Genomic DNA, 8,328 nt, shown 5'->3' with positions numbered 1-8,328 from the left:
CCCTTCTAAACTCTCTCCCCTCCCTCCCTCTCTCTCTCTCTCTCTCTCACATACACCCCCCTCCCCCGCTGAAAATAAATAAATAAATAAATAAATAAATAAATAAATGTAACCTACCTTATCTCAAGAGGTTAGAGAAAGCAACTTCCCGGTCTCAACTTCATAGGAGTTTAGTTACAGTGGGTGGGGGGAGAGAAATTTAGAAGATTCAAAAAGCCGGATGCGAAATGCCCAGTATAAAGAGAGGGAAAACTCAGAAGCTAGCTCACTGTCAAAGCTACCATCAGGCAACTATTTACAGCAGTATTTACACTACTGTGAGTACACCTCTGCCCGATCACGTCCCAGACTGATGGCATTTTGTGCTAGTAATTAAAACAAATCAAGCTGCTCTGTGATTGTTTTGGCGTCTGTGGACAATCCTACACAAAATCAGCATTTAATCACTAGGGTATGTCTTTGGTGTGCAACGTGAGGGGTGACAAAGGTTCAAGACTGAGCCAGCATGCTTACCATAATCTTTCTAAAGTAAGTGCTTCTATTTTTTTTTGGTTCAACAGAAAGCAGTTTGAGTCTCTCAAGTCCTCAGCATGCTTTCGTGTCTGTAATAAATATACTTCTTGCTTCCCTTATTAGGACAAGCTTGCTATTATACACTGTACTTTTGGTAAAGCTCCAACGCTCTGCAATTTACAGCCAAAGGAAGTATTTTAACAAAAATAAGCAAACTAAAGACAAGCATTTCACAGCCACAACATCAGATAAGCCAGAGAGAAATAATCTTCAATTCACATCGAAACCACTTCACAATGACAATTTGTCCAAGCAGATGTTAATCAAGCCTCAGCCTTTGAACACTAGATACCATCAATTACTAACCTTAATTGAAATCACAGTGCTCCAGTCTCTCTGCCAGCATGTTCAGAGGATGATGTATTAAGATATTTACAGTAAAGTAAACAATGCATAGTTGCAATGAAATGGAAAATTTTTCAGCTAATGGTGTTTGTCAATCCTTTGTCAATTTTTCTGCCTGCCACAGATGTTTTCTTAGCTGCTTCACAAAAACAGGAATCAACTAGCAGAGAAGAAAGACTTTCTCTCCCCCAGGAAAAGAGTACAAAGCCAAGTCTGTACACAGCAGATGCAAAAGAAAGTCCATCTGCTACCAGCTCACAACACCACATGGAGTTTTAAGATTTTATACTGTAGGTAGCCTAGCAGTGTTTATGTAGACACCATCAGAATAAAAGGAGGGGGAAATGCTAGCCTCAAAGTGTTAGGGTAAAACTACAGCAACTCGAGTCTCAATAATAGCCAGCTCACTAGAACGAGTGAATCAAAGATTTGTTTGCAAAATTCTCCCCACCGCCACCACCATCACCACCCACCCGTTTCAAAAACGAGCTAGTGTTCTAGCAGTTACACCCTGGCCATGCATTACACTAACTTTAAGTTTTATGGCCTTTAGTTCTGGAGAAAGAAGACTACAGACACTCACAGCTTTAAACTGAATAGTAGCATGAGTGGACAGGCTTTAATAGCACGCTGCCTACAACTTATGCAAGGCAAAACACTAGTGAGGCTGAACAATACTTTTCAGACAATATTTAGTTAGAAACCACTCCTGCCACTGACTTACAGTATCTTTTAGCAGTTCCTTTTCGATTAATAACATCTGCCTCTACTTTTTGTAACACATTTAAATACTAAACAGAGGAGGGAAGAAGTACTTAAAATAACTGCTTCTAATAGCCTTTAATACAGACATTTTGGGTAAGTAATTACAGCAAATTTCACATTTCACCTTCAACCCCCGAGGCTACACTATTCTCCACCTCCTCTGAAATGAAGAGAAAGCACTTATTCTTTAGCACTCTGATAGAGAACAGTTTAATATTCTATGTTAGATTCTCCCCCTGCCCCCGCTTTGAATTAAAACTACTTCACTCTTCAAGGTATGTTTATAATACTTCCTCAAAAGGAAAATCTTGGTCTGGAGAGGCACACCTTTATAAAACATGTGGCATTCACTATATGTGCACGATACATGCACATATATGTTGTACAGATGTGATCACATGCTCAATTGAGACAATGAGCACAGCAAATGAAAAGCTTAATCACATAATAATTGGAAGTAAATCTTTAGGTTACACTCTAGTTTTACATCTGTTACACAATTTAGCAAGGATTTGCTTTCTTCCTTAAAGTATTTTTATTCTTTTCTTCCCCCATATCTTATTTAACCCCAACTGTTCTCATTTTATTTCATATAGAAGAATCTGTAAATAGCATATGGTATGCACCACCATGTTCTGATGTAATCCAGAAGAAATGAAATGTTTTTATTATTTATTACAAAGAAGCAACATTCTCACTAACTAGGTTTATAGCCTCTAGAAAGAACCAAGAACAAAATATGCTTTCTAATAATAATATCCTCCTGTAAAGCAATGTGGTTCACACTTAACGTAAGGTTTAAAAGCTATAAAATCATATACTCACAAAAGTTCCTATACTCGCTATCTGACATTCAAAAACAATGTTATAAATATGCAAATTAATTTTTTTAAGTAAAATATTTGCATCTCCTTTCCTCCTCCAGGCTTTTGAACTTCTGAGGTCAACAAGGACAAACAATACCACTAGTGTCTCTTTGCAAAAAGCGGGGTTTGCTGTCTGCAAGCAATGGTATCATTTCCATAGCAACCCCCTAACTATTAATTTTCAATTAAAGCAGACACAAAGCGGACAGCCTGAGGCTGGCAGACAGTGTCAAGAGCCCATCTCTGTAGGCAACAGTTTCACACAGCTATCAAGCGATAGGTGTCTCTTCTACAAAGCTTTATCAGAGGTACGTCAAGTTTGGCTGGTTAAAATGACATTAACCTCCAGCTCAAGCCTTCATATTTCTGACTTGGCTTATGCATTTGTCAATATGGCACATAGTGATCAAAATGTAAACAAAATAGACATTTCTAAATCACATAGCAAAAAGGGGAATAATTTACTGATTACAGAGAGACAGAATGTGCAGAGTGTGCCCGTTAAAATCACAGTTTTCTGCTATCTCAGGATTTCTCACAATTAAGTGCTGCAGACAAATCAAAATCAGCTCAAGATTTTGAGCAATTTACAAGTCCCTATACATAATAATGGTATCTAATATAGAACTGATGAGATAAATTAAATGAAAATGTTTTAGTAATGGGTCTTTACTTTACAAATGTTACTTTCCAAGAACACCTTCTTGCCGTACACAGACTAATGGTGCTTTAAAAATGTTTAAATCCGTTTTCCTAACAACAAGAGTGAAATACTTGCATTTTAAAATGTGTCATACTTGCTTCCTCTAGAAATGGAATGGATATCTTAAAACTAATATTTTCTCTTCCCTATAGGAATCAGAGTTATCCCCAAAACTTTCCAAGAATTCACATGAACTGCCAAAACACATAGCTCCATCTTCCCAGTTTTGAACTGGGCCTTTGACAGGTGGGCCATATATGCACACAAGAGACTGGAACAGTAAAAGCTCTCACCAACCACATAGATAGCCTAGACTAAAGGTTGCCACTGCTTGGGATATTTCACTCCAGGGTGCACAGAAACACCCGCTGGCAGTGACAGGTATTATGTCACAGCCTGTTTTCTTCCAAACAAAAGATGACAGGCAGTGCAAACCGTTTTCAAATGACAACTTCCCATCAAATGTGCTGCTCTAATTCTGAACCTTTTCTGCCCTTTCGCCTCCAGAAACAATTATGCAAAAGAACATATAACAGGTCAAGATCCTCCTCCCCCTTCCCCTCACACACTGTATGATCACAGTTGTAATCCCCTGGACAACTGTCAGCTTTTGCAACAGTTGGATGCCATCTCTACTTCAGCCGGATCTAGAAGCAAGGTTTCTGGTCAGCAGCCAAAGACAGCAGCCTATTATTGATTCTGAAATCTTCAGAAGGAAGAGTGACCACTGAGCATAAGATGATCAAGTAGTGTGTAAACTCCATGTTAGTCCTACTGTATTTAAGAAATGGTAGATTTATTAATAAGGCATATAATGTACTTCACTCTGGAAGGAGAAAAAATCCCTCACACAAAAGAAACTATATGGGAGAAGATGAGTTTGAAAGGTCAAGCAACAGTGTATTTATATCACAATGCTTGTAATTAATCTACTTTTTAAATAATTACACAATTCACAGAACTGAGAAAATGGGAGAAAAGAACACCAGAACATCCATACATTCATACTAATCATCATTTTTTCTTAATTTAAGAATCACTAAATTTAACATTCGTGCAAGTGAAATATTTAATTAACACTTAAAAAAAAACACCACTCTTGTTTAAAGCAGTATGAACCACTAGTCTGGCAGAAAACAAATTCCATCACCAATAATGTATCTGGAATATTCAATGGGCTAAATATCACATTTTTGTATATGGGCCAACTGGATAAAACATGACACCAAATTTCAGAAGGTCATTCTTGCAGATTTTGTGTATAATACAAATATTCTATGTTCGTGGGCTATCAGTTTGTTAATTTAATTTGTATTACATAATGTGATGTCTGAAGTGACAAATCATGCAATCAGCCAACAAACCAGAACTGGAAGCCATGGTTTGAGGTGGGTTTGTAAAGTATGGTTTCTGCTATTGTTTGGCATGATGTCTAAATTGACAAACCATTGCTATGCCCATAGCCCCACTTCTGGTGGCCCCTGCATCATGGAAAGGGGAGTGCTGAGCAGATGAAAAATGAAAGCAGACAAGCAACTCTAACCATGGTCTGCCTGTACATTTTGATGCTCAAACCATAGCTGGTGTTCTGTATTATGGTTAATGCAAATCATGAGTTTGACATGAGGCCTGAATTGATATACACACATAAATACATCCCTTTCCTCCAAGTGTTGTTAGCAATATTTTGAGTAAGACACACACTTCTGAACCTATTTCTACCAAAAAAGTTGCTATTCCTACAAATACATAGAAGAGTGACAAAAGGCCAAATTATTTTGCATATGGCAAATCCAAGAGCATTAGTCTACACAAAGCTGGCTGTGCACAGACAGGACTGCCTCAGACACAAATGTAGTGAACATGTGGCATGTTGCACTGTCCTCTCCAGTGATACATGACAGCAAGACCATGTTTACAGTGGCATATAATTGCTTGTTTCCATTGTTGTCCTCCATAAACACACTGTTGCACACAACAGCTCTGCATTTACACAGCTGCAGTGGATCAGGAAGTGTGTGTGTGTATGTACACTCAAGGATATTTTAATGCTTGGAGGGTGGAGGAAGGGAAAGGGAAAGGAGATTGAAGTCATGGTTCATATTTTATCATTCATATACTAACATGTTTTCAGCAAAGATAGCTGTTAAGATTCTGACTGCTCCAAATTTGAGAATTTAATTTATTTGCATGTTTGTAAATCCTTCAACACACTCTTAAATGATCATAATGATCTTCTTGTTGTAGGGTATTATATAAAAATGAATATGATGTTGTTTACCATCACTGTTTGAGAGTCAGGGGAGTCAGATAATTTAAAGAAAAGTTGGCTTGGCTTCAAAGGTGCCCTACACTCAAGGAGGGCTGTTTTTCTTCTTGTGGTAGAGCACTGCACAAGAGAAGTGAAACTAATTCCAATGGCATACTTCTGCTTTCTCAAACTCTTGCACAAGTGGAAGCATGAGAGCTCCTACAGAACTCACCTGTTCTGGCACTGTATAAAATCTTCCACTAGTATCTGTAGAACAATGTTGGCTAGCTGCCATTTCCTTTTGTTCATGGTTCTTTCAATGTAGTCCAACGTTTTTAAAATTCGTGGTGTAAAGGAATATTTATTATCAGGAAAATGATGTTGATGTACACAATTTGAGCATACTTCAGTTCAGATGTAAGCAAAACAGTCATGCTGTCAACTTCTAGGGGACAAGGAAAAAGTGAGTTTGGAGCACGGGCAAAGGAACAGGTCCGAATACTTATTGCTCATATCAGCGGGAAACCCTCTGTCTTTTTCACTATAAATCACAGCACTGGAGTGGGCCTTATAGGCCATCTTGTCTAATCCTTTACTCAGTGCAGTAAGTCCAATGTTAGAGCATCCTCAACAGATGGCTGTCCAGCCTCTGCTTGAAGAGCTCCAGTGGGGGAGAGATTACCACCCTCCTAGGTAATTGGAGCCATTGTCAAATTGCTCTTATGAGTTAGAAAGATGTGCAAGTCATTCATACAGAAATACCAGAAACAGAAATGTATATGTAGGTTTTGACAGAATCGGAAATGTTATGGTTAAGAGTGAGAAAACTGGAGCCCTATTCAGATATTATCCTAACTGGTTACAATCACCATGTGAGCTGGGATGGGGCCGCGTCAAGTAGCCTTGTTCCCCGACGTCCCATCAAGGCATAGTTCTGTCAATAGGCATGCAGCTGCATGGGGTTCTGAGATGTGTGGAAACCTCCTCACCCCAGACATTTGCGCTGTATGTGTAACGGAGCTACGTTGTGACATGACATTAGGGGGCAGGGCTACTTGGAGCAATCCCGTCCTAACTGACCTGGTGAGTGTAACCGGTTAGGATTATGTCTGAATAGGGTTTGGGTGTCATCAGCATCTAAAAGGTGTTACATAGGTCGGGAAGTATCATCTGACCTGCTCAAGCATATCATTAAGAGGCTTCCTTGCTGGTCATTAGAATATTCTTATAGTTCTCTCCTTTGCACAGGCACCATCCACCTGATATTCCTCTTCCCCCAGGTCCAGGACATGCAGCAGGCTAGAGTTCTAACACAACAACGGCGTGTTGCTATCCTTACTTCTCCCAAGTCTCTTGGTTACAGTGCCAGTCATAATGAGGAAAAGGGTGCTTAATGTATAAGGAACTACCAAGGCTTTCACCCATGTCCTCAAAGTTTGTAAAGTCAGTTTTGGTATGTGCTGAAATGTTTAATGTTACAAATTCAAAGCTTTCATAGATTGTACATTACTGTTTGAATAAAAGTTGTCTCAAATAAAACTCACCCTGGAATTCCAGCCCCTCTGAATCGAGTGGGGTTCTTAAAATGGAAACCCAAGTATAAAACCAAGAACACCAACACTGAAAATAAACCCATAACAAACATGTGTATTAAAATTAAAAATTCTCAAAAATATTTCACAATATTGTACAACAATTCTGTAACATAGTTTCCTGTGGAAATTCCTCAGTAATTTCTAGACTAATATTTATAACTCAGAACTTCCTTCCTGACTTATACTCCATGTTCATTCTGAATAGAAATGGTTAGAAATGGAATAAGGAATTTATTTCCTTTGTTGTTGTTGTTCAGTCGTTCAGTCGTGTCCGACTCTTCGTGACCCCATGGACCATAGCACGCCAGGCCTTCCTGTCCTGCGCTCTCTCCCGGAGCATGCTCAAGTTCATATTCATTGCATCCGTGATGCTATCTAGCCATCTCATCCTCTGCCGTCCCCTTCTCCTTTTGCCTTCAGTCTTTCCCAGCATCAGGGTCTTTTCCAGGGAGTTTTCTCTTCGCATTAGGTGGCCAAAATATTTGAGCTTCAGCTTCAGTATCTGTCCTTCCAATGAGCACTCAGGGTTGATTTCCTTTAGGATTGACTGATTTGACCTCCTTGCAGTCCAGGGGACTCGTAAGAGTCTTCTCCAGCACCACAGTTCGAAAGCATCGATTCTTCGGCGCTCAGCCTTCCTTATACTCCAGCTCTCACAGCCATACATTACTACTGGGAAAACCATAGCTTTGATTAGACGGACCTTTGTCGGCAAGGTGATGTCTCTGCTTCTTACTATGCTGTCTAGGTTGGCCATAGCTTTCCTCCCAAGGAGCAAGCGTCTTTTAATTTCATGGCTACAGTCACCGTCTGCGGTGATCTTGGAGCCCAAGAAAGTAAAATCTGTCACTGCTTCCATTTCTTCCCCTTCTATATGCCAGGAAGTGATGGGGCCAGATGCCATGATCTTCGTTTTTTTAATGTTGAGTTTCAAACCAGCTTTTGCACTCTCCTCTTTCACCCTCAACAAGAGGCTCTTGAGATCCTCTTCGCTTTCTGCCATTAGGGTGGTATCGTCTGCATATCGGAGGTTGTTGATAATTCTCCCAGCAATCTTAATTCCAACCTGTGATTCATCCAACCCGGCATTTCTCATGATGTACTCTGCATATAAGTTAAATAAGCAGGGTGACAATATGCAGCCTTGTCGTACTCCTTTCCCAATTTTGAACCAATTGGTTGTTCCATGTCTGGTTCTTACTGTTGCTTCTTGACCCTCGTACAGGTTTC

At 39.6% G+C, this 8,328-nt stretch overlaps 1 protein-coding gene across 6 annotated transcripts in view; it reads right to left on the bottom strand.

Annotated features, from left to right (window-relative positions):
* FOXP2 (forkhead box P2) overlaps positions 1-8,328 on the bottom strand; it is a 595,587-nt gene that overhangs the window by 294,922 nt on the left and 292,337 nt on the right. Inside the window, exon 1 of one of the 6 annotated variants that reach the window (XM_084810787.1) lies at positions 118-314. The exons of 4 other annotated variants lie outside the window; for them this stretch is intronic. The gene's annotated coding sequence lies outside the window, so the exon portion shown is untranslated. Of the gene's footprint in view, positions 1-117; positions 315-8,328 lie in introns of those variants that run through there. One more of the 6 variants, XM_084810789.1, reaches the window with a different exon arrangement.

The sequence above is a fragment of the Heloderma suspectum genome, chromosome 7, assembly GCF_057233095.1.
Source record: "Heloderma suspectum isolate Gila_16-S chromosome 7, 16-S_ref, whole genome shotgun sequence".
NCBI lineage: Eukaryota > Metazoa > Chordata > Lepidosauria > Squamata > Helodermatidae > Heloderma > Heloderma suspectum.
Note: the sequence above shows the minus strand (reverse complement) of the source record. Positions and strands in the feature narration are given on the sequence as shown.